Genomic DNA, 27,855 nt, shown 5'->3' with positions numbered 1-27,855 from the left:
AATGAAGGTTCAGGTCTCCTAACACTATAAAATTAGCGACCATAGTGGCGGATTCAAGAATTGTTTCAGTTAGCCCTTCTATAAATTGGCCGATCTGGCCAGGGGGGCGGTAAATTAAGAGACCGGAAATTGAAAGTTCTGAGGAGTGGGAGATGGAGAACTGTGTACTCTCACAATCTGGGATAGTGCTGTTGATGAGGCGACATGCTAGGTGTTCCCTATGTATGATGGCAATCCCTCCACCAGTTTTAAGTTCTCGATCTTTGTGTTGGATTAGATATCCGACAGGTAGGGCCTGGACAATGTCAGGGCCGGAGGATGAGCCAAGCCATGTTTCTGTTAAAAACAAAATATCCACGTTTAAATCTCCGATCAGTAGTGCGATTTCCGTGGAGTGCTTAGGTAAAGAACGGCAGTTGACCAGTGCCATCTTTAAAGCAGTGTCTACTGATCCATTTTTAGGGACTGATATGGTTTTAGTAATGGTCTCTGTGGCTCTAAAGGAGCAGTTGCTACAAGAAAAATGGCTGGACTTTAGGTCCATAGAATGGCTGCATAGTGATGGAAGTGTCCTGTTAAGCGAGAGTAGTGACAAGCGGGAATATCGTAAAGGGCATGGGACTGGTGTACCAGGGGTCTTGGGCCCTGGGCCGGACAGTGCGCGAACGGGCGCAAACGGGCATGACTCTGGCACGACTCCGGCGCAGGTCCGGCGCGTCCGCTGTACGCGTCCGCTGCGCGGAGTCATGACCGTTCTTTTTATAGTGCTGCTAGAGAGCGCGATTCGCCTGGCCCACACCCAATATGGCCGCCAAGTTCGAATCCCTGCCCTCGGCGTCGATGCTCAGCCGAGGGCGGTCCGGGTAGGGGAGGGGCACAGAGCGCTTTAGAAGCGCTAAGGAGTCTCTGTTCTGTGGCGCTTTTTAGTCAAGCGCTAAGTAAACACGCTAGAAAATGAAATTCAATTTTTGAAAAAGTGCTTATTAATCAAGCACGAGCAGACAAGTTAAAATACAGTTCCTAGGGTGTCAGGCAAAGAGGTAAAGAAAGAGACCTCCCGGCTTTCCGCCTCAGGAGGGGAAGGTTCTCTGATGGTAATCGCTAGAGGATTGTCCTAACTTCCTTTTTGTAGCGCTGCTAGAGCGCGCGATTCGCCTGGCCCACACCCAATATGGCCGCCAAGTTCGAATCCCTGCCCTCGGCGTCGATGCTCAGCCGAGGGCGGTCCGGGTAGGGGAGGGGCACAGAGCGCTTTAGAAGCGCTAAGGAGTCTCTGTTCTGTGGCGCTTTTTAGTCAAGCGCTAAGTAAACACGCTAGAAAATGAAATTCAATTTTTTAAAAAGTGCTTATTAATCAAGCACGAGCAGACAAGTTAAAATACAGTTCCTAGGGTGTCAGGCAAAGATGTAAAGAAAGAGACCTCCCAGCTTTCCGCCTCAGGAGGGGAAGGTTCTCTGATGGTAATCGCTAGAGGATTGTCCTAACTTCCTTTTTGTAGCGCTGCTAGAGCGCGCGATTCGCCTGGCCCACACCCAATATGGCCGCCAAGTTCGAATCCCTGCCCTCGGCGTCGATGCTCAGCCGAGGGCGGTCCGGGTAGGGGAGGGGCACAGAGCGCTTTAGAAGCGCTAAGGAGTCTCTGTTCTGTGGCGCTTTTTAGTCAAGCGCTAAGTAAACACGCTAGAAAATGACATTCAATTTTTTAAAAAGTGCTTATTAATCAAGCACGAGCAGACAAGTTAAAATACAGTTCCTAGGGTGTCAGGCAAAAAGGTAAAGAAAGAGACCTCCCGGCTTTCCGCCTCAGGAGGGGAAGGTTCTCTGATGGTAATCGCTAGAGGATTGTCCTAACTTCCTTTTTATAGCGCTGCTAGAGCGCGCGATTCGCCTGGCCCACACCCAATATGGCCCACACCCAATATGGCCGCCAAGTTCGAATCCCTGCCCTCGGCGTCGATGCTCAGCCGAGGGCGGTCCGGGTAGGGGAGGGGCACAGAGCCTTGAGACCTTTAAGAGTAAAGAGTTATCTCCAGAAAGGAAAAATAAAATTTTATTGCATTGTTTAGGTCCTGGTGGGTTAAGTGTTTACAACAGAATAGAAAAGAAAATCCAAGATAGCAGTGAAGTAAATGTTTTTACTCAAGCTATTAATGAGTTGAATGCATACTTTGCACCTACAGTATGCAAAGCTGTTCACAGATTTAATTTTATCACAGGAAGCAAGAATCTAATGAGAAGGTTGAGGATTACATTGCATCTGTCAGAAGGTTAGCTTTATCTTGTAAGTTTGGGGTTATTGAAGAGGAATTGATTCGTGACCAACAAGTCCTGCATTGTAATAACCAAAACTTACAAGATAAATTGTGGATCAATGGTGATGCTAGTTTGCGTGTAATCTCTGCCATTATCAGTAAAGCAGAATTAACGTCCAGGTGTGCCAAAACTGTCATAAACAGAACTAAATCTGACAATGGAGAAGTTATTAAGATCGTGAGAGTTGCCAACTAGAATAAACAAGAGAATTAGAAATTTAAACCAGATAAGCAAACAAATTGCCTGACATAAAAGGAGCTTGTTACCGTTGTGGCAGCACGTCACACCTAGCTAACAACAAGAAATGTCCAGCTTTGGGTAAAAAATGTGCATACTGTAAGATGCAAGGTCATTTTGCTCGTGCTTGCCGGAATTCTAAATCTGTAAAATGTATAGTTGAAGAGTGTGAGCAAGAGGATGATGATAATGATGACTCTGAATACTGTGACAACAGAGTTTTTTGTATAAGTGATGATGAATATTGTACTCCGGGATATAAAAGGAAAAAACCTGTATGTGAAATTGACGCAGGAGGAGTTATGGTGTCATTAATGGCAGACTCTGGTTCCCCTTATACTATTACTAATAAATGCAATGGGAATAATTATTTAAAGCAAGTTTAGGTTGTCACCTTGAGATCCCAGACCTTCACCCTGTAAGTTATACAGGCGAGCCTATAGATTTGCTAGGTTTTCGGAAACTAAGATTTGAATTTAAAGGTAGGGTCGCTATGTGTAAATTGTATGTTTCTAAGTCTGGACCCTGTGTTTTAGGTTGGTGGGATCAGGGTGAACTTGGAATACGCCTAGATCCCAATAGTCACGAATCAGTGTTAAGTGTGATTGCACCTAATACAGAGCTGGAAAATGATTACATTTTAAAATACCCCAAGGTGTTTTCTGATATTGTTGGAGAACTCAAAGGATTCTCCCACAAGATAATCCTTAAAGAAAATGCAAGACCTTGCATTCACAAGGTTAGGAATATTCCTTTAGGAGTCAAAGATGAAGTTGTGTATGAGTTGGGAAAACTGTTTGATAAAAACATAATTGAAAGTATAGAATCTTCAGATTGGGTTGCCCTCTTGGTGGTCGCTCGTAAGGCCAACGGCAAAATCCGTTTGTGTGTTGACCGTAGAAAACTAAATAAGAACATTTTCATTGATATGTTTCCCCTTCCCAGAATTTCTGAGTTACTCTCCACCACTAAAGATATGGAATGGTTCTCTTCAATAGGCCTGACGTCTGCTTATCATCAGGTTTCACTTCATGCTGACAGTAGACACCTCACTGATTTCATCACGCCTATTGGGTTATTTCAGTTTAAACGTGCCCCCTTCGGTCTAGCCTCAGCTGCTGCTATGTTTCAGCGGGTCATGTATCATATTTTTAAAGATATAAAAAATGTCTTATTCTTCCAAGATGACATCCTTGTCATGGGAAAAGAGAAAGATGAAGACGACTAATCCCTATCAAAAGTTTTGTCATTGTTGAAGAATAAGGGTTTAACTGCTGAAATTTCTAAGTGCCAATTTGACAAGAGAAGTCTAACTTATTTAGGTCATGAAATCAATGCTAATGGAATTTGTCCCAAATCAGGTTTAGTTGAAGCTATACTAAACGCGCCTGTCCCACAAAATAAGAATGATGTTAGATCCTTCTTAGGACTTGCGGAATATTCTTCTAAATTTGTTAGCAATTTTGCAGATAAAATGTATTTCATTAGACAATTGTTAAAAAAAGGAAATACATTTCATTGGTCTGACGAGTGTCATACGTAGTGGGAAAATATAAAAAAAGAAATTTGCACAGCTCCAGCATTGAAAGGGTTTTATCCTAAACCCATAACCTTCATTACCACAGATGCAAGCGGAAAAGGGCTGGGCGCAGTTCTGTCACAACTACAGTGTGATGGTTCTGAGTGTGTTATAGCCTTCTCGTCTAGAGCTCTCACAACTACTGAAGAAAAGTATTCGGTAATCGAACGAGAGGCTCTTGGTTGTTTCTAAGGACTGAAACATTTCAGACAGTTCATTTGGGGAACATGTGTCACACTACGCACTGACCACAAACCTCTTACTAAAGTTCTCACTTCTCATTGTCTAAGCAACGTCTCACCCAGGATATCACGCTTCTCTGTACAACTTTTAGATTTCATGTATGATGTAGTGTACGTTCCTGGTGTTCGCAATAGAATTGCAGATTTCGTGAGTAGATGTCCTGTTTCTAAGAAAGACAATATTGAGAGTGATTGGGACAATTGGTTTGTAGCGAGTATTTTCTGCAATGAAATTGGTAGCATTCCCCATGAAGAATGGGTGTGTAAATTGTCCAATGATAGTGTTTTGCAGAGTGTATGTAAGTTCACTAAGAAAGGATGGCCAGAGAAATCTAGTCTTGACAAAATCCTGATCCCATTTTGGGAAGTTAGGCATGAGCTTTCTTTTGAGAACAAGTTATTACTGCGTGGAGGTAAACTAGTTCCTCCTAACGTTTTCCATGACAAAATTATCAATCTGTGTCATGAAGGTTATTTAGGGATTGTCAAGACAAAATGCAGGATAAAACAATCTTACTGGTGTCCAGACGTTGACAGGGACATTGAAAGTGTAGTGCGTGAGTGCTTTGAATGTTCTAACTCAGACAAAACCTTGACCACGTGCAAATCTGTCCTTCATCCTATTGTAATCCCTAACATGCCATGGAAGAGAGTTGGCATCAATATTTTTGGTCCAGCAAAGAGCATTGATGGTTTACAGACACACATTTTAGTTGTGATTGATCATTTTTTAAAGTGGCCAGAGTATAAATTAGTTAAAAGAGCTGACACTGATAGTGTATTGCTCTTTTTGAGTGAAGTTTTTGGGAGAGAAGGTCTTCCTAAAGATTCAATTTCAGATAATGGAGGACAATTCACTGGTGATGGTTTTTAAAAATTCATAAGAGACACAGGTATTGCTCATAGGACCACATCAGTCTACCACCCAGAAGGAAACGGAAGCGTTGAGCACCTCAACAGAGTGATAAAATGTATTATTGAATTGTGTTACAGTAATGACAGAGATTGGGAAGATGCACTGAGGAAAATAATTTGTGCTTATAGAATCACCAAAAGCCAGTCCTCATGTTATTCTCCGTTTGAACTCATGAGAGGACGTTCACCACGCAGTAAGGATAACATGGGGTGGCTTAGTAAGACTAAGTCAGTTCCTTATATTGTAAAGGATGTCAAACAAAATCTAGAAGTCAATCAAAAACGTATAATTGATAACCAGTCTGTCAAGAAGTAAGTCGTGAAATTACAGGTTGGAGATATTGTCAAAAAAGGGAGAATTGTTTGTAAAGGGGAAAGTAAGTACTCTGCTCCTTTCAAGGTTATCAAATTTCTTTGTAATTCTGCCCTTTTAAGTGATGGTAAGGTATGGAACACCAATAGAAGTGCTTTGTTCAAAGGAAAACAACAACCCAAGGAAGAAGGAAAACATTTTGATTGGATTGATGATACTGATTTGAAAGATGTTAGTGGATTAAAAGGAAATGGAAAGGAACCACAAGAGAATGTGAATCCTAGACTCTGTTTACACACGAACGTTTCCATTGAACCTAAAAGCAGGAACAGCAATAGACAAAGTGACAAGTCACAAAGTAATGAAATGCCTAGTAATGTTTCAATTTTTTCACGTTATAAACGTGTTTGTGGAAAACCAAAGAGACTATATGATTATGTCACAGTTATAGAAGGATAAACACAGTCATTATCTTAGGAAATGTATGTTACTGATGTGTATATTATTATTTATTTATTATTTATTTATTTTATTTGTATTGTTTTTGTTTCAATTTGTTGTTGGAATAGGAGGGGAAGGGTTGTGTCTCGAGCAGAGTTCTCGAGCCTGACTCGAGAACCTGAATATTCTATCTCGTCATGCTGTAAGTATGCTGTGTTATTAGTGTTTAAATGCTGCTCGTGAGTATGCCTTGTTCTTGGTATTTGAATACTGCTCGACTTCAGTTTGCACTGTTTCATTATTACAAGGAGACAGATGAATCAAAAATTTGCTAGCATTCGCGACAAGAATTTTCAATTCTATTAAGGACACGGAGGCGAGGATTATGCTTCTCAATCTTTACTGCATTGAACATAGCAGCCAATGAAAATGTATATTTTCACAGTAACAGTAAAACAAAACTTCATTTCCCATAAACACCAATGGCATAGGCACGCCCCCACAGTCCATAAGAACCCCTTGCGTGCACTTCACTTCCTCTTTCTTTGAGGCGATAAGTCCATAACTTGAACAATAACAAATCCTCCAACATGGAAGAACACGTCAGATCAACATCTTGACGTCCATCGTCTTTCAGTCCGACTTTTTCTCAGCTCCTGAAATAAAGGAAATAACACCACCGTAATCACTGAATACTCGGGTGGGCAAGCGTATGACATACTGTACATTAAGCCGGGTGGGATAATCCTCGCCTCCGTGTCCTTAATAGAATTGAAAATTCTTGTCGCGAATGCTAGCAAATTTTTGATTCTATTACAGGACCGGAGGCTTCAGATTATGCTAGTTTAACGCTGATTAAATACCACTGAAGTAATATCTCCCACCGGCTTATAGTAAAACGTTTTAAAACGTTGACTCAGACGACCAATTTGCACAACGCATGATATCTTGGATACTTGATCCCAAACCATATGACTTCGACGCCATAGCGCCTCTTACTGAATGAGCACCAAAGATCTGTGTATCAACACCTGCTTCTTTCATAATGAAGCGAAGCCATCTGGCAATAGTGGCAGCCACCACAGGTTTAAAGGGCTTTTGAATAGCAATCAACAATTGAGTACAGCCCTGAGGCCGTAAGGCCTTTGTACATTCTTCGTAAGTCTTCAAACATTGGACCACACATAATTTGTCATTTTCAGAGAAGGAATTATAAGAAATATGTCGTGACAATGTTTTAGTACGGCCTGTAATATGAAAAGAAACCCCTTCCGGAGTAAACACTCTACCTGTTACGTCGAGCGCTCTCACATCCGAAGACCTTCTGCAAGACGATAAGCAAAGCAACATGGCCAATTTCACCGATAATTGCTTCCTAGACAGGAGAGCATTAGCCGGCCATTTGTTGAACAACGAGATCACTAAAGAGACGTCCCATAACCCGGTATACCTGGGTTTGGGAGGGTTAGCCACCCTGATTTCTTTCAACAATTTCAAAACTACCGGGTGCATGCCAACCGGTTTCCCGTCTATCTGAGTATGCCCCGCAGAGATAGCGGAATGAAAATTATTGACCGAACGGTAAGCTAAACCATCCGCCGCTTTCTCTGATAGAAAATTCAAAATTTGGGACAGCTCTGCCCCCACGGGATCCAGATGCCGTCCCACGCACCAATCCACCCAGTTCTTCCAGGCTGCGGAATAACGTTTCCTGGTGGAAGGAGCCCATGCTTGTTTGATGAATTCCACAGTGTCGCTCGAAACTCCCGGCAACTGCCACTGTTCCCTGAAAGCCTCCAAGCCATCAGCGTTAGCCTGCCCTCCAACAGCAACGGATGTTGTTCCTGTCGAGGGCCCTGCAACAACCACGTCGACCCCGGTAACAACCGGGGTCGATCGCAGCTCCACTGCAACAACGTGGGAAACCACGCTTGTGACGTCCACCACGGAGTCACTAACACTATTTCTGCCCTTTGTCGTATCACTTGAGACATCACCCTGGGGATCAACAAGAAGGGCGGAAAGGCATAATGAATCCCCTGTGACCAATCCTGGAGAAAGGCATCGGTCGCTGCGGCCATCGGATCCGGCCTCCAGCTGAAAAATCGGGGAATCTGATAAGTCAGTCTGGAGGCGAACAAGTCCGTCTGAAACGGACCCCAACTCGCTTGCAACCAGAGGAACACCTGGGGAAACAGCTTCCAGTCGCTGTAATCCCGCAGATATCTGGAGTTCCAGTCCGCCACCTGGTTGGACTGCCCCGGGATGTACTCCGCTATTACCGATATCTGATGTTGAAGGCAATAGTGCCAAAAGTCCTTGGCTATTTGGACTAGAAGAGACGACCTCGTGCCGCCCAACTTGTTGATATACCTCACTGCGGACACGTTGTCCAATCGCAGGAGGATGCAACAGGATGTCTGCTTCGGGGATAACGTGCGGATCGCAAACGATCCTGCAAGCAGTTCCAAACAATTTATGTGAAGTTCGAGTTCTTGCGATGTCCACCTGCCGCCTGTGGAAACATCTCCACAGCGCGCGCCCCAGCCCCATCGGCTGGCGTCTGACTCGATCACTACTTCCGGCTGAGAGCCGAATATCGCCCTGCCGTTCCAGGCGTCCACGTGGCCTAGCCACCACTGAAGTTCTGTTCGGACCTCTTCTGAAATGGGGACAGAGTCCGTGTACGACAGTCCCCTCTGAAGATGCTTGATCTTCAGACGCTGGAGGGCCCTGTAATGCAGGGGCCCCGGGAATATAGCTTGAATTGACAATGCCAATATCCCCACCACTCTGGCCAGTGCTCTGAGCGTGACCATCTGTTTGTCCAGCAATTTCACAATCTCCTTTTTCAACTCTCTCAATTTCGCTTGGGGCAGACACAACTGCGCTGTCAGGGAATTGATCGTGAACCCTAGGAATTCTATCACCTGAGTCGGAACCACCACTGATTTCTTTAGATTTATCACAAAACCTAGGTCTTGAAGTAGCGAAGTAGTCATGGTCAGCTGTTGCTGTAGAGTCGACCGGTCCTGCGCCATGATCAGGATATCGTCCAGATAAATGATCAGGCGCACCCCTCTTTCCCTGAGATAGGCCACCACCGGCTTCATCACTTTGGTGAAGCACCAGGGGGCCGAGGAGAGACCGAAAGGAAGGGCCCTGTACTCGTAACATCGTGCGTTCCAGAGAAACTGCAGGAACCTGCGGTGAGGAGGAAAGATCGGAATAGAAAGATATGCATCTTTGAGGTCCAGACGGACCAACCAGTCCCCTTCCTGTAGCAAATCCGCTAACAAATGAATACCTTCCATTTTGAAATGGTTGTAAGTTAGGTATTGGTTGAACTCTTTGAGGTTGAGCACTAACCTGTTGCCACCTCCTTTCTTTTGAACCAGAAAGACATTGCTGAAGAAACCGCGAGGGCCTCCCTGACATCGGGCAATCGCGCCTTTCTGTAGCAAGTCTGCCACCTCTTTGTCTATGAAACTGTGATCTAGTTGGGAAAAATGGAGAGGTGGAGGAGGAAACGCTTGCGCCGGGGGAGAATAAAACTCCAGCCGAAACCCCTGAATGGTTTGCAGAACCCAAGCATCCTGAGTCAAGGCCTGCCACTGCATCAGACAATGCTGCGTGCGCCCCCCCAAAGGAAGCAGAGAAACCTCTGTAACACTCACCGGAATTCTGGTGGGACTTGAAGCTTGCTCTGTTGTTCCCCGACTGGAAACGTCCTTTGTTGAATCCTCTCCTAGACGGATAGAAGGTACCACCGCGGGTGGAGTCCCACTCTCCACGCCCGCGACCGAAATCTCCTCGTTGGGAGCCTCGTTGGAAACCTCGGCCTGACGAGCGACCCCCGCCTCGCCCGGTCCTGTTGAAAACACCCTGCGTGAGGGCGCGTTTGATACCACTCTGTGCTTTGTCTAAGGCGGTGAATGTCCCCACATACTTAGTGACATCTTTAACAAATCGGTCCCCGAAAAGACACCCCCCAGCCAGGGGGCCCGGTTCGGCCTCAGCCAGTTCCGTCAGGTTACTGTCCATTCTGAGCAACAAGGATTTGCGCCTTTCCGAAGATATCGCGCAATTTGCGTTACCTATCAGGCAAATGGCGCGTTGAGCCCATCCCGCCAAGATGTCAGGATCTACCGGGGTAGCCCCTTCTTTGGCCGCCAGGGCCATCTCCAGGATCTTCGCCAGGGGTCCCACAACGTCAAGCATCTTATCTTGGCAGCCCCGCCAAGCCCGGTCTAACCCCCTTTTGGGATCCTTTGAAAACTTCCTCAAAAAGGTCAACATACTGGCATCAATCTCCGGAGTATCAGCTACACTATCTGGGACAGTTGGACGTGGGCACTCCGACCGCAGTCGGTTACGAACTTCCCTATCGAAGCTCTTCCTGAGGTGTTCGTGAAGGTACTCAGAGACCTCCGTCGGCGGGACCCAGTCCGAAGACCGAGGGTGTACTATGTCTGATGGGTCAAAGCTAAAAGTCTTGGCAACCTTGTCTTCCGCCGATTTGGGCGCAATCTTTGCTTTCTTGGGAGGGTGAGGACGTTCCTCTGAGGTATCAGTGTCCGTATTGGTATCAGTATCGGTGGTGGCGGTATCAGTGTCCACAAACACCGCCCTTTTACACTTCGCCTTCCCACCTGAATATGGCTGGTCACCTGCCTCCCTGGCCGGCAAGGAGGCCATGGAGTGCGCATGCGGCCACTGTTTCTGCTCGGCCGAGCCAGCGGCTGAAGAAGAAGGGACTGTCTGCTTTTGTTTCTTCTTTTTATCGTATCCGTGGCGTTTCGCAAAACCCTCAAGTTGTTTACGAATGGGGCGTAGGGCCACTGCGAGTGCCTGTTGCACTGTCTGAGGGACCTTAGTCTCCATGGCTCGATTCACCGAAGCTTGGACCGAGGCATCCAAAGCCTCTACTATATTGTCTTCCAAGACAGCTTCCTGCTGTCCATCAACCATCTCCTCCCCATCTGCATCATCCTCTTCTGGGTATTTTACCCACTCTTCCATGGTAGAGGAACACCTCACAATACAAGGGATAACACCCTATGAATCTCACACCTCGGCCTGAGCGTCAGGGCGTACTAGGGGAGCCCAGCACGCCTTCAGGCAGCCGGTACCGGGCTCTATGGATAGCGCGGCGGCCCCTTGCCGGTCAGGAACCGTTCCAATGAGCGTTACAGGACGCGCGCATCACAGCGCGACCAATGACAGCTAAAAGCCGATCGGCCCGAGACTAAAAGCAAACAAGGTCAGAAAATGGCAATATCGTCACAAACCAGCACCAAAATGAAATACCTGTGCCAAAAACGTAAACTCTTTCTAGAAGCGGATGATCCCGCAATACAATCACATATTACAAGCAACCCCCAAAGCACCCCAAACACAAGCAGATTGAGGGGACCAGGGGGAAGGTGCACTTAACTCTGGCTTGTGAGCAGCAAAGAAAGAGGAAGTGAAGTGCACGCAAGGGGTTCTTATGGACTGTGGGGGCGTGCCTATGCCATTGGTGTTCATGGGAAATGAAGTTTTGTTTTACTGTTACTGTGAAAATATACATTTTCATTGGCTGCTATGTTCAATGCAGTAAAGATTGAGAAGCATAATCTGAAGCCTCCGGTCCTGTAATAGAATTCGGCGGCTGCGTCCACACTTCTCGCCGGCTGCGTCCACACTTGCCTGCTGTTAGGGTTAAGCTACAATAAAGCTTCTATTAATTATCTTTCACTTGTATGGTGATTTATGCGACTTAACAATTCTCAACACGACAGTTTGCGCTATTGTTATTTTTATACTTTTAAATCGCCAGAACACTTTTCAAGGGTACTTTTACCAATGATCAATGCAGGCGTATGTAATAGGGATGCCCACGCAGGGGTGCTCCTGCTGACTCCCCTACTGGACCGCGCCTGATTGGCTGCGTTAGCGCGGTCATGTGACTGATATAATAAATAAATGGGCGGGGCTGCACAAAGGCTGCCTCGCGCTAGACAGCAACCTTGAGTGTGCATCTTGATTTGCGCGCTTCCTGGTCCAAGCGCATACGGGCTCCTGGGGATACGACAACGGACGATGGAGGACAGGAGCCACTACCCCTGACTAAGCGCGGGGCAAACTCTGCTTCGCCAGCTCCCTCGGCATTAGGAAACAATGTTGCCAGCACTTGACCGCACCGGTCCTAGTAAGTTTAGCAGCCCTGCAGTTCATTGCCCACCGCCCACACTGCGCTCTGTTCCGGTCGGAAAGGCATGTGCCCTGCGAGCACAATTTTTAGAAGTTCCTCGAAGCCTAGGAAAATTCTCAAGTCTTCACCCTTATGAACCTGGCACTCACTAGGCAACAGCCATATAGCCCCATATGTAAACCCTTTTTAGAACAGAAAGGCAGCGCTAGAACTACAGCAAAATAGGCAGGAAGCGTGGCCAGTTAACCAGTTCAAGCGCCCAGGCCACTCCTACAAGCAGCTTGTGCCCAGCAGTGCTATTCCCGAAAATGAAACCAAGGAGGACACCATATTGGCACCATTACTTTCACTACCTCTGAAAGCAGAACAAGCATCTAACGTCCACACTCATGACGTCTATACCCACCATTGAACCTTTTGTAATAGCCGGAGTACCCACTTCTCAAGCAGCCTAGTGGGCCATGTGGGTTGACCGTTTGGAGACATACTTCACTGAAGTGGCACTTGAAGAAGACCGACAACGACCCATGATCCTAAACCTCAGAGGGACTACTGTCCACAAAATGTCCAAGAACGTACAGGAAGCCAGCCCTCCATGCACCTATGCCGCACTGAAAGCGGCCCTCGCAGCTCATTTTTGTCCTCCTGCTAATCCGGACTACGAGCAGTTCCTACTCAGGCAAGCTCGACAGACGGCGAAAGAATCAGTAAACAAATTCTATGCAAGGTTCTGCAAACTGGTAGCCATATGCTTGGATGTATGACGTTACAACGCATACTTTTACATCGCATGCCTTTACAACGCGGTTTTTACATCGCGTACCATTACAACGCATAGTGCTTTTAGGCGCTGGATAGTGATTTATTTAATTTACTATTCCAACTCCAGTCCCCGTGGATAGTAGGGAAGGTGTTGGATAGTATATTAAATACATTCCCTATCCTAGAGCGCCCCCCAGCGCTATGCGTTGTAATGGTTTGCGTTGTAAAAGTTGCGTCGTAATGGTAGTGCGTTGTAAAAGTTTCGTTGTAAAGGATGTTTCCCCATATGCTCCCTCCCTGATGAGCAGGATAAGATCCGTACCCAATTCATTTGTGGCTGTGCATTGGCAAAACTGCGCAAACCCCACATGACAATGGATGAGATCTTCACCATGAGCAGACGAAAAGAACTGTCCAAATCCCTAGCAGCCCACGTGGAAGCTGCGATACAACGGACCATCAAAGCCTAACCTGTCAACCAAGTTGAAGAAAGACTGTCCCAAGACACAGCCTACCGCTCGACCATGCCGGTGGTGTGGAGACTGCACTCCACACACAGGAGAGTGCTCGGCCAAAGGACGTAAGTGTTCGGCCTGTAGAAAAATTAGCTACTTTGCCAAAGTCTGTAGATCAGTGCTGGCTGCAAAGGGACGTAGGAGGAAGATGACCAACCAGGTGGATGCAGACCTCGAAGCCGAGGATGGCGACATCGACGATGACGAGTCTGAAGGCACTATCCATGTCATTCATATCATAGAGCCAAGTCCCGATTTTAAAAAAGGGGGACCCCTACGAAAAAACAATGAATCTTGCTAGTTTTAGGGCACAATATCAGGTGGGGTAAGACAACAAGCTAACCACAAAATATATATCACATTTACAATTAAATAAATCAGGCCTGGATCTATGTGAAAACAGTGCACATTAGAATTGTTTGCTAATGAACTTACAGGAACACTTGTTTTTTCTTATGAAATTATATTTCTTTATTGTAATTAATCAATTTTATATATTTCATAGTCTTTTTATATTTTCATCACGTATATCAAATATTTCTTTTATATATATCAATTTTATGATAATTCTGTTCATACATAAATATCAAGACACACAAATTGTTTTTCACAAACACACACAAAACGATCTTATACACAATTATTTTCTATTAAAAACCTAGAGAAGGAGTTATTAAGCAATTCAAAGTCTGACGGTCGATGAAAAAGAAACACAGCGCGCATTTCGGCGTTAAAGCCTTCGTCAGTTGAACCCATCTCAACTTTCTCTATTGTTCGTTCTGGAGCTCAGATTCGATGGTTAAGGCCAAGATAGATAAAGAACTTCTCCGTAGTGCAGGGTAGACCACTAATGTTATGGTATCTGGCTAGAATCAGTCTTGTTGTAGTAAGGTGATGTAGTTTTACATATTTCCCAAGAGATTATAGGGTAATGTCTCAATTGAATGGTCACTTCATTTAGGGTGATTCCATGACAGTCAGATGGCGTGGAATTTGATGTCAAAAAGTGACGTCTTATAACAAACGGGGGCCACAAGATAGAAATTCAAGTATGTGTGTCCACTTGAATTGTAAGCCCTCTGATGGTGGAGTACCAGCTTTAGAACATGCACATGGGTCATACCAAAAGGTTGTCAAGACCAAGAACAGGCTAAGAAGTAAGGTGTGGTTCCCCGGCCTTGATGAGATACTTGAAAGGACAGTCCAACAGTGCCATCTCTGCCAAGCCAAGAGTGGGAGGTGATCATCCTCCGCCTATCATCATTGAACCATCTCCTGGCCACCCCTGGCAATGCGCCAGTGCAGATTTCCGCAGCCTGCCATACGGCAACCATCTTCTACCCTGATGTAGAGGTAGTCTTGACCACCTCAGCTGAGCAAACCATCCCAAAACAAGAAAAAAATAATGGCAATCCATAGCCTCATCCAAGAGCTGCGCACTGACAATTGCCCACCCTTCAATGACCAGGAGCTGGCGAGCTACCTCCCATCCAGAGGGACTAAACACTGCCGGATCACTCCACATTGACCTCAAGCCAACGGCACGGTTGTACAGTTCTTGCAAACCGTTACGAAAACGAAATTTAAAATAGACATTCAAGAGCATGCATGCCAACAGACCCTATTCAGACGGGAAACTCCAGATTCTTTTTGGGGGTGAATGCCTCTATTCTAGCTGCCTAAAATTCCCTTCCCCGATCAAAATATATATATATATATATATATATATATATATATATATATATATATATGACAGGAAACCTCCTTCGTGAGAAAAGAGTAGAGACCACATCGGGGGAAACCATGGAAGCAGCTTTATTGGCATCAGTTTGGCGAATGCATTTCGGCAGGATTTGCCTTCTTCAGCGCCCACAAAGTTCTTGCCGCTTTCAAATGTGCAATATATTATGTCCTGCCGCCCACTTTGTAGAAGTAGGTCGGCTCCGCCCCCTATGTCGATGGTCCACCACCTGTTGCAGCTTGCTGAGTAGCAGGAAACTTCAACTCCCAGAATGCCCTATCCGGGGATCCAGAAGGTGGTGATAGGAATAGAACCCCAGTGGGGTGGGCGGATGAGCGGACTTGCGTTTGAACAGCCATGCTGCAAGTTTGTGTGATGACAGCAAAGTTCTCCCTTGGGTCCCCACACCGCATCAGCCAGAAATTCAGGTTAGTATTCCAGCGGGGGCAGATATGGCAGTGCACATTACCCAACGCCAAGTAAGTACCTGGCAACCGCTCTGTCCTTCCCAAACGTCGTGGCGGGCTCCGGAGTAATCCAACACCTTGGAAACAACAAAAAAAGTTCTGCCGAGACAGAGCCAGTGTTCTCCGTGCCTCTTGTGATGCGGGGGCCTCTAAACTGCGACTCTGGCACTCGCAGAAATATATGACAGGAAACCTCCTTCGTGAGAAAAGAGTAGAGACCACATCGGGGGAAACCATGGAAGCAGCTTTATTGGCATCAGTTTGGCGAATGCATTTCGGCAGGATTTGCCTTCTTCAGCGCCCACAAAGTTCTTGCCGCTTTCAAATGTGCAATATATTATGTCCTGCCGCCCACTTTGTAGAAGTAGGTCGGCTCCGCCCCCTATGTCGATGGTCCACCACCTGTTGCAGCTTGCTGAGTAGCAGGAAACTTCAACTCCCAGAATGCCCTATCCGGGGATCCAGAAGGTGGTGATAGGAATAGAACCCCAGTGGGGTGGGCGGATGAGCGGACTTGCGTTTGAACAGCCATGCTGCAAGTTTGTGTGATGACAGCAAAGTTCTCCCTTGGGTCCCCACACCGCATCAGCCAGAAATTCAGGTTAGTATTCCAGCGGGGGCAGATATGGCAGTGCACATTACCCAACGCCAAGTAAGTACCTGGCAACCGCTCTGTCCTTCCCAAACGTCGTGGCGGGCTCCGGAGTAATCCAACACCTTGGAAACAACAAAAAAAGTTCTGCCGAGACAGAGCCAGTGTTCTCCGTGCCTCTTGTGATGCGGGGGCCTCTAAACTGCGACTCTGGCACTCGCAGAAATATATGACAGGAAACCTCCTTCGTGAGAAAAGAGTAGAGACCACATCGGGGGAAACCATGGAAGCAGCTTTATTGGCATCAGTTTGGCGAATGCATTTCGGCAGGATTTGCCTTCTTCAGCGCCCACAAAGTTCTTGCCGCTTTCAAATGTGCAATATATTATGTCCTGCCGCCCACTTTGTAGAAGTAGGTCGGCTCCGCCCCCTATGTCGATGGTCCACCACCTGTTGCAGCTTGCTGAGTAGCAGGAAACTTCAACTCCCAGAATGCCCTATCCGGGGATCCAGAAGGTGGTGATAGGAATAGAACCCCAGTGGGGTGGGCGGATGAGCGGACTTGCGTTTGAACAGCCATGCTGCAAGTTTGTGTGATGACAGCAAAGTTCTCCCTTGGGTCCCCACACCGCATCAGCCAGAAATTCAGGTTAGTATTCCAGCGGGGGCAGATATGGCAGTGCACATTACCCAACGCCAAGTAAGTACCTGGCAACCGCTCTGTCCTTCCCAAACGTCGTGGCGGGCTCCGGAGTAATCCAACACCTTGGAAACAACAAAAAAAGTTCTGCCGAGACAGAGCCAGTGTTCTCCGTGCCTCTTGTGATGCGGGGGCCTCTAAACTGCGACTCTGGCACTCGCAGAAATATATGACAGGAAACCTCCTTCGTGAGAAAAGAGTAGAGACCACATCGGGGGAAACCATGGAAGCAGCTTTATTGGCATCAGTTTGGCGAATGCATTTCGGCAGGATTTGCCTTCTTCAGCGCCCACAAAGTTCTTGCCGCTTTCAAATGTGCAATATATTATGTCCTGCCGCCCACTTTGTAGAATATATATATTTTTTTTTTTATTGAAATCTTCTGCTTTCTTAGTCTAAAATGTTGGCATCTATGCGAGACTGAGTGGGAGATGTAGGATTTAACCCAAGTGTTGTTAAAAGAGAAGAGTTTCGAGTTCTGTCTTTTTTAAGGTATCATGTATAGGAAAGTGGGTTTCTATTGCTTTATCCCCCCCCCCCCCTTTGCCAGAGTTCTGATGCATTGTGACTGAATGTGTGCTGGGATCCTGCTAACCAGGCCCACCATCTGTGTTCTTTCCCAAAACCGTACCATTGTTTACACAATTGGCACACTTCTGGGCCACATGTAAGTCCCTTGTAAAAGGTACCCCTGGTACCAAGGGTCCTGTGACCAGAGAGGGCCTCTGAGAGCTGCAGCATTTATTATGTCACCCTCGGAGGCCCCTCATCTCAACACCCACACACTGCCATTGCAGGCTGCGTGTTTTGGTGCCGACCAAACTGAAGAGTCGACATGGCACACATGTGCCATGCCCCCCAACACTGCCTATGGCATGGGTAAGTCACCCCTCTAGAAGGCCTCACAGCCCTAAGGCAGGGTGCACCATCCCACATGTGAGGGCATAGCTGCGAGAGCAATATGCCATTAAAGGGTCTGTGCCATTCACAGACATTGTAAGTGCAGTGAAACCATATTGAGTACATGGGCTGGGAGTCTCCACAATTCCATTATGGCTTTACTGAAAGCTGGGAAGTTAGGTACCAAACCTTTCAGCATAATAAACCCACACTGATGCCAGTGTGGGATTTATTATAAAATGCACTCAGACGGCATCTTATAGAAGCCCCATGAAAAACGACCAACTCCTAGTGTATTGGCTGACTGGTCCCCGCCAGTCGGCAACCACCAGACATGTTTCTAACCTCATGGGGTGAAAGCCTTTGTGCTCTAGGAGGTCAGAAACAGTCTGCTCTGGGTAAAGGTGCTTCACACCTCCCCATGGCAGCAACAGCAACAGTTTCTGGTGAGCCTCACAGGCTCTCACCTTGTGATGTGCTGATTTGTGAAGCTCCAACTAGTGGAGATGCCTGCCCCCCTTGTCCAGGCCCCACATTTGGCGGTAGGACAGGAGGGAAAAGTAGTAAGCCGAGTAGGAGTGTCCACCTTAGCCTGGCACAACCCAAGGGACGCCATAAGCTGAGGTGAGCTCCTCTCAGAAATTCTCCATCTTGAATTTGAGAAAGGGTACAGGGATGTGATCCTCTCCCCAGAGGAAGGGGCCACCAAAAGGGTGTAGTCACCCCAAAGGACAGTAGCCATTGGCTACTGCCTCTGGACATCAGTGAGGGCTTAACTTTAGTATTTAAGAGCTCCACTGAACCTTGTTCCTCAGATTCAATGGACCAAAGAAGAAGACCACCGCCGGACCAGGAACGGAACCGCTGGAGACTGAACTCAGCAACAACCCCGCCAGCTGTAGCTGGTTCGACAACTGGACCTGCTGCCCTTCCAGAAACACTGCAAGGCCTCCAAGAAACCCTGGAGTCCTTCCAGCCTTCAACCAAACTCCAAGAAACTAACATTGAGGTAGAGGCTGTAGTCCCCACCATCCACCGGTTCAAAAACCGCAGTAGTTGAGGACGAACACCTGTGTCGACACAACTCGCTACTGCAAAAAGAACCCCAAGACCGCAGCGGTAGAGTACCGAAACTTGTGTCGACGTAACTCTGCCCTGACAGAAGAAATCACCGTAGCTGGACACCCTCCACGACCTAGAGGGATCATCACGGCCCAACGACCCAAGCTTTTCACAGCCCCGATTCAGAGAGCCTGTACCCTCCTTCTTTTGGCCCTGTCGGCGGCCTCTTACCCTGCCTCCTCAACCGCTGCCTTCTGAGACGACGGCCCAACACTGGTGGAACTCCTCCATCCCTTGCACATCTTCATCCCCACGCCCACAACCTCGACTGCTAGGCTGGTGGTGCCTCCCTTCGACCTACAGTGACTCGCTGATGACGACCACATCGGTACTGGCGTTGGTGGCCTACTGATACTCATTCATCCCCATTGCTCTCCGCCAACCGCGAGAGCAAACATCATTGCCGGTATCGATCCCCGTGGCATAGAAATTGAACTCCGCACCTCTTCGGGTACCCCCCAGTCTCCATTGACTAGCTTTGGGCTCGGCGAACTCTACATCCGGCCGCCCCAGTGCAGCTGGTGGTGCAGTTCCTACCTTAAACTGACCCTTGCCCAGGGCCGGTCTAAACCCCTGAAGACTGGAAAAGTAAGTTGTGTACTTACCTGCTGATGCATAACCCTGTTTTCCTTCCTTACAATTGCAGTACATTATATATATTGCATACAACTGTCTATTTTTCTCAAGTACTAAATGTTACTGTTTTGGATTGACAATACTTAAGTATTCCCAAGACCATAAAGCATTTCTACTGCCTGTTGAAAGTATTACCTGCCGAAAAAGTCTGCTTACCTGTAATTGAGTTCAATTTGGTTCTTAAAATAAAAGTAACTAAAGTAATATTGTTGCAAAACATTGGCCTGGAGTTAGTTGTTGAGTGTGTGTTCCTGTGTTGTATAAGTGTGTACAACAAATGCATTCACACTACCCCCTGATAAGCCTAACTTCTCAACCCAGCTACCTCTAAATTGAGAGTAAAGTATTATCTACTTTACCCTCTACCATAACTTTGGGGCCTCACTGGACTCTGTGCACATTATACCTCTTTTTTGTATAGTAAATACAGAGCCAGCTTCTTACAGCATGGCATGTTGTCGTACGGAGGGAGGAAGTTCCATATCCTTATTGTAATTGTATTGTAATTGCATTTATCGCTCGCTTGTTGACGCATGCTATTCAGGGAGCCTATAGAGGATTAGTGGTGAATTAATATGGTGAAATATGAGGTAATTTCAGTGGTGGATATTAGTCTGTTACTTGGAGTGAGAAGGATAGCGGATGGATAAAAGGGGAAGAAAGATTTGCATTCATATAGCACTTGTTACCTCTGATGGGCGTTGAAGCGCTTTTCTGGCGAGTAGCCTGCCACTCCGGAACCCATAAAGGAGTAGTGTTGAAAATTAGTATAGTATAAATATGAAGTAATTTGAGTAGTAGATATGTTATTCAGATATTTGGGCAGTATATTAGTATAGTTGAATATGGAATTTGAGAAGTGAAACATGTTAGTCTGTTAATTTTGATTGAAAAAGGATAGTGGAGGGATAAAAGTGAAGGATTTTTTTTTAAGTCTTAGCAGTAGGAAGAGGCTTTCAGATGAGTAAAAAGGAGTTTTGGAGGGAAGGAGTCAGAGGGGAGAGTTTAGAAATGTTTGTTTTAGGGGATCGGTGTAGTAAAAAGAGGTGTCAGATGATGCAAGGAGGGGTAGAGCAGGAGAGAGTCTAGAAAAGGTAATTTTGGTGATCATAGTAGTGGTATGGGGTTTGGGATAAATGAGAGAGTGGATGTAGAGGATATATTGATAGATCTATAGGATGAGAAATAGGGTAGTGCATTAGAAGGAGTAGTAGAAAGAAGTTTGAGAGGAGTCATAAGGTTGGGCTTGAAGGGATCACTGACTAAATATCGACGGACACAATATAGACTACCCAAAATATCGACGCCAAAATATCGATGGACAAAATATCGAATTCCTATCTACAAACAGGTAAGTACCAAAATATCGAGTCCAAAATATCGTTTATATATATATATACATTGTAAAAATATCGAATTTGTTGAAAATTATGTAAAATAAAAAAATTATTAAAAATAAATAGCTAAAATATACTTAAAAATACTTAAATTACCTTACAATTATTAAATAATTATTTTAACTAATAAAAAAATAATACAATCATATATGTTAAAACATATATATATAAAAATAATATTAATAAAAAATACACAATATTATTACCGTAGGATAGCGTATTGGTAAAAATTACTATTCCCACTCCAGAGAGTGCAACAGTAGGGAAAGCGTTGGATAGCGTAGGGGTAAAAATTACTATTCCCACTCCAGTGAGTGCAACAGTAGGGAAAGCGTTGGATAGCGTAGGGGTAAAAATTACTATTCCCACTCCAGCGAGTGCAACAGTAGGGAAAGCGTTGGATAGCGTAGGGGTAAAAATTACTATTCCAACTCCAGAGAGTGCAACAGTAGGGAAGGCGTTGGATAGCGTAGGGGTAAAAATTACTATTCCCACTCCAGTGAGTGCAACAGTAGGGAAAGCGTTGGATAGCGTAGGGGTAAAAATTACTATTGCCACTCCAGAGAGTGCAACAGTAGGGAAAGCGTTGGATAGCGTAGGGGTAAAAATTACTATTCCAACTCCAGTGAGTGCAACAGTAGGGAAAGCGTTGGATAGCATAGGGGTAAAAATTACTATTCCCACTCCAGCGAGTGCATCAGTAGGGAAAGCGTTGGATAGCGTAGGGGTAAAAATTACTATTCCCACTCCAGAGAGTGCAACAGTAGGAAAAGCGTTGGATGGTGTAGGGGTAAAAATTACTATTCCCACTCCAGTGAGTGTAACAGTAGGGAAAGCGTTGGATAGCGTAGGGGTAAAAATTACTATTCCCACTCCAGTGAGTGCAACAGTAGGGAAAGCGTTGGATAGCGTAGGGGTATAAATTACTATTCCCACTCCAGAGAGTGCAACAGTAGGGAAGGCATTGGATAGCGTAGGGGTAAAAATTACTATTCCCACTCCAGTAAGTGCAACAGTAGTGAAAGCGTTGGATAGCGTAGGGGTAAAAATTACTATTCCCACTTCAGAGAGTGCAACAGTAGGGAAGGCATTGGATAGCGTAGGGGTAAAAATTACTATTCCCACTCCAGTAAGTGCAACAGTAGGGAAAGCGTTGGATAGCATAGGGGTAAAAATTACTATTCCCACTCCAGCGAGTGCAACAGTAGGGAAAGCGTTGGATAGCGTAGGGGTAAAAATTACTATTCCCACTCCAGCGAGTGCAACAGTAGGGAAAGCGTTGGATAGCGTAGGGGTAAAAATTACTATTACCACTCCAGAGAGTGCAACAGTAGGGAAAGCGTTGGATAGCGTAGGGGTAAAAATTACTATTCCCACTCCAGCGAGTGCAACAGTAGGGAAAGCGTTGGATAGCGTAGGGGTAAAAATTACTATTCCCACTCCAGCGAGTGCAACAGTAGGGAAAGCGTTGGATAGCGTAGGGGTAAAAATTACTATTCCCACTCCAGAGAGTGCAACAGTAGGGAAGGCATTGGATAGCGTAGGGGTAAAAATTACTATTCCCACTCCAGTAAGTGCAACAGTAGTGAAAGCGTTGGATAGCGTAGGGGTAAAAATTACTATTCCCACTCCAGCGAGTGCAACAGTAGGGAAAGCGTTGGATAGCGTAGGGGTAAAAATTACTATTCCCACTCCAGCGAGTGCAACAGTAGGGAAAGCGTTGGATAGCGTAGGGGTAAAAATTACTATTCCCACTCCAGAGAGTGCAACAGTAGGGAAAGCGTTGGATGGTGTAGGGGTAAAAATTACTGTTCCCACTCCAGTGAGTGCAACAGTAGGGAAAGCGTTGGATAGCGTAGGCGTAAAAATTACTATTCCCACCCCAGTGAGTGCAACAGTAGGGAAAGCGTTGGATAGCGTAGGGGTAAAAATTACTATTCCCACTCCAGAGTGCAACAGTAGGGAAGGCATTGGATAGCGTAGGGGTAAAAATTACTATTCCCACTCCAGTAAGTGCAACAGTAGTGAAAGCGTTGGATAGCGTAGGGGTAAAAATTACTATTCCCACTCCAGAGAGTGCAACAGTAGGGAAAGCGTTGGATAGCGTAGGGGTAAAAATTACTATTCCCACTCCAGAGAGTGCAACAGTAGGGAAAGCGTTGGATGGCGTAGGGGAAAAAATTACTATTCCGACTCCAGTGAGTGCAACAGTAGGGAAAGCGTTGGATAGCGTAGGGGTAAAAATTACTATTCCCACTCCAGAGAGTGCAACAGTAGGGAAGGCATTGGATAGCATAGGGGTAAAAATTACTATTCCCGCTCCAGTATGTGCAATAGTAGGGAAAGCGTTGGATAGCGTAGGGGTAAAAATTACTATTCCCACTCCAGTAAGTGCAACAGTAGGGAAAGCGTTGGATAGCGTAGGGGTAAAAATTACTATTCCCACTCCAGAGAGTGCAACAGTAGGGAAAGCGTTGGATAGCGTAGGGGTAAAACTTACTATTCCCACTCCAGAGAGTGCAACAGTAGGGAAAGCGTTGGATAGCGTAGGGGTAAAAATTACTATTCCCACTCCAGTGAGTGCAACAGTAGGGAAAGCGTTGGATAGCGTAAGGGTAAAAATTACTATTCCCACTCCAGTGAGTGCAACAGTAGGGAAAGCGTTGGATAGCGTAGGGGTAAAAATTACTATTCCCACTCCAGAGAGTGCAACAGTAGGGAAAGCGTTGGATAGCATAAGGGTAAATTTTAACATCCCCACTCTAGTGAAAATAAATTAATATAAATTACATAATTATAAATTAATCAATTAATACATTTTAATTACCAATTAAGAATTAATTAATTACCAATTAAAAATTAACAATATATTCTAAATAAATACCAATTAATTAATTAACATGTTTAATTATATTAAATTACTTCCCACCCTATTCCCCTATAAACCCACAACCCGCTACTTAAAAAAATGTTATTCACATAATTATCAATTAATCAATTAATAAACATTAATTATCAATTAACAATGAATTAATTACCAATAAAAAATTAATTGACAATATATTCAAAATAAATACCAATTAATTAATTAACATATTTAATTATAATTACATTACTTCCCACCCTATTCCCCTATAAACCCACAACCCGCTACAGAAAATAAAATAATATTAATCACATAATTATCAATTAATACAAATTAATTATCAATTAAAAATTAATTAACAATTTATTCAAAATAAATACCAATTAATTAATTAACATATTTAATTAATTATAATTAAATTACTTCCCACCCTATTCCCCTATAAACCCACAACCCGCTACAGAATTAGATTACCCAAAAATTAAATAACATGAAATTAATTACTTACAATAAATTACAAATAAATATACACTTTTCACACATGCACTAACATATAAAACACTTAAAAAAATTGGATATTATTAAAAAGTCGATATTTCTAATCACCTATATTATGTACTTCGATATTTGGACTGTCTATATTTTTAAATTCGATATTACAGTACTTACCTTCAAAACGATATTTTGGATGTCTATATTTTGTCCAGTCGATATTTTGTCCATTCTATATTTTGGACTCGATATTTAGGTTACTCGATATTTTGGAATCGATATTTAGACCATTTACCGGCTAGAAGATATATTAAGTGAAGTATAGGCTGAGAAATAGGCTAGTGCATTGGAAATGCTAAATTAGAAGAAAGTGATAAATATATAGATCCATAAGTACATTAAAAGTTTATAGATACATAAAAGAAGTAAGTATATTTAGATTAAATATATTGATAGATGCACAGGATGATAAATAGGGTAGTGCATTGGATATGCTTTTTCAGGAGAAAAGTAACAGACACACAGATCCAAGTACATGGAAGGTACATAGATGTACAATGGAAGTATGTACATGTAGACCAAAAATGATTTTTATTTATTGATGATGATTATTATTATTTTTTTTTCTTCTCTTAACAACATAATTGTTTTACATGTTCTATAAAGTAATACACAAAGATAGGTACATATCTATAGTGAAAACAAATGCTTATATACAGAGGAATATGCTGTAAATTTCTATTTCCGTATGGTGCTTATGTGGGGAAGAGCCAGATCTTGAGTAGTTTTCTGAAGATAAGGTGGTTGTCGGTGGATCTTATGTTGGCGGGTAAAGAGTTCCATAGTTTGGCTGCTTGAACAGAGAAGGATGTGCCACCCATTGTTTTTTTCTTGTAGGGTGGGATTTTGAGGCGAGATGCTCCTTTAGAGCGTAGGTTCCTTTGTTGAATGTGTTTGGTGATTTTATTCCTGATGAAGAGTGGTCCTATTCCATGTATTGCTTTGTGGGTAATACAAAGCAGCTTGAACGTGGATCTTCTAGCAACCGGTAACCTATGCAGGGCTTTTAAGGCAGGGGAGATGTGGTCTCGTGGCTTGATATGCAAGAGTAGTCTGGCAGCCGAGTTCTGAATCCGTAGTAGTCTTTTCATGGTCGTTAAAGGTGATCCATGGTAGAGGCTATTGGCGTAATCGAGTTTGGATAGAACAAGGGAGATGGTAGCTTGGACCTTGTGTGGAAATCCCAAATGAGGGAAAATTCGTCGTAGCGTTTTTATAGTAGCAAAGCTTGATCTTGCTAGTTTATTTACTTGGACATTCATCGACAGCTTGGAGTCCATGGTCATTCCGAGGTTTCTTACTTCCTTCGATACTTTAGGCAGTGATTCCAGTTCATCAGGCCATGCGGCAAGCGGGTTGTAATTTTTCCAATCGCCACACGTGAGTATTTCAGTTTTTGAAGCATTCATTTTGAGATGGCGCCAAGTCATCCACTGATCCACGGCTCTGAGACGGCTGAAAATTGGTGATTTTCCAATGTCTTTGGGGCATTCCAGTTGAAGTAGTATTTGCGCGTCATCTGCATAGTTGTAGCACGTGAGGTGAAATTTATTGATCAGTACTCACGCTTCCAGAGAATGACTAAGTCGGGTAATGCTCTTGTTTGATGGTAGGGGACTCCAGGAGAAGTAATTGAGCATTTCTTGAACCCCGTTTTGCACCAGAAGTTAAGAATCTTTCAGTGAGGTGTGTGGGTGAGGAGTGAAGCCTTGTGTGTGGTGCAGGCAGTTTTAAAATAGGTGTTCGTCTCTACAGGCAGCCACTGGAGTGAGAACAGGCTAGGAGCGCTGTAGTCTGATTTCTTGTGACCAGCAACAAAGCAGCCCACAGCACATAGAACTGTTCTGAGAGGACCTAAGTAAACTTTGCAGATGACTGAGAGGAGTGAGATCCCATAGTCCAGTCTGGAGAGAACCAACGCCTGTACACCAGATGAGCTGCCTGATCCCCCAAAGCAGCCTTAATTGGAACCGGACACTCTAACTGGGCGCTCTTGGCCATGGGCGTGATATGATCTGGAGGTTGACCCAGCTGCCACCTGGCCGGTTTTTCATCAGTACCACTGGTATTTCAGTGTGCTGGCTGGTACAAAAGTAAGCAAAATTAGCTAACTCTGGTATTTTTAGCCCTTATCTGTACATACCTCAAACAGCAAAGATAAACAGAAAGCAATTGTCAATGTGTTCTGGAGCTGCGTTAAAGATCCCTGACAAATAATTCAAGTAAACAAAGGCAGAGAAGTCATGTTACAAATGAATACACACAATTTTGTGTAAAATTCTATTTAGTATTGTGTTCAGGATCTTGTAGGCTCTTAAAATATCATTAAATGGCCGGTATTTTTCTCTTGGAAAGGTGGCAACCCTAGCTGTCAAAGATGAAGCAAAGTGACCTGGCATTCTGAACAACGGAGGGTTGGCACTCAAAGGCAGAAAGAAATGTCATCCATATTGGGCCAGAAGTTCGTTGGGAAGAGTTTGAGGCATTTCTTTACTGATCTATAATTAAAAGTAGATGAAAAGATGTGTATTCTCCTGGTATCAGTTGCATCTACATCTGTATATTTAAGTAGACATACATCCTAACATGTAAGCTAAGATGGAAATTTGGAGGCAAAATAGTGAGACTCATATCTGTCCACCTTTTTATTTTTTTTTAACTGTTTTTATTGTTATTATACAACTCATTGGCATCCATCATAGGTTGTTTACATTTATAATGCACAATTAGGTTATGAAACTCAACACATTTATCTGAGTCCATCTCCCCATATAATTGGAGAACAGCACTCCTGACCTCAGGCCAATTGTGCACGATTGTCACTCTATTCTTCCCCAAAGTCATCGTCAGAACTGCCTCCATCAGAATCCGGTATCGGATCACATATATCTCCCCGGTATGCATTCCACGCAGCCCATATTTTAGTCCATTTCTGTGGGCACTTACGGGTTATGTATACCGTTCTTTCCGCTTGCATATTTAAGTCCATATCTTTGCACCACACCTTTTAACTAAAAAATGGTGGTGAAGTTAGGTGTTTAGAGGATGATTACATTAAGGGGAATAGAAATGTATACTTATTGTATTGCAATATAGTGTAATTGCAATTATATAGCTCTTACTACCACTGACAAATCATCAAACCTCACTGCTCTGGAACCCAAGGTTAGTAGTTAATTCAGTGCTTATTGTTGATTTTTTGGTTTAGTCTTGTGCTCTCAAGGATACTATTCTATGCTTTTATTCCCTGCCTTTGTGGTGGGTCAAATTAGTAAGATGTAGATGTTATCTCTAGTGGAAGTAGGGAGGATGTGAGTCCATGCAGATGGTAGGCAGGATTAGTAGCTGAACTAGAGGAGATTAGGTAG

General features: G+C 44.5%; 1 long non-coding RNA gene across 1 annotated transcript in view; it reads left to right on the top strand.

Annotated features, from left to right (window-relative positions):
- The window catches only part of LOC144818958 (uncharacterized), a 206,795-nt gene that overhangs the window by 20,307 nt on the left and 158,633 nt on the right, over positions 1-27,855 (top strand). Inside the window, exon 2 of the long non-coding RNA XR_013607185.1 lies at positions 6,170-6,243. This is a non-coding gene — a long non-coding RNA (uncharacterized LOC144818958). The remainder of the gene's footprint in view (positions 1-6,169; positions 6,244-27,855) is intronic.

This window comes from Lissotriton helveticus, chromosome 2_1 (genome assembly GCF_964261635.1).
Source record: "Lissotriton helveticus chromosome 2_1, aLisHel1.1, whole genome shotgun sequence".
Lineage (NCBI taxonomy): Eukaryota > Metazoa > Chordata > Amphibia > Caudata > Salamandridae > Lissotriton > Lissotriton helveticus.
Note: the sequence above shows the minus strand (reverse complement) of the source record. Positions and strands in the feature narration are given on the sequence as shown.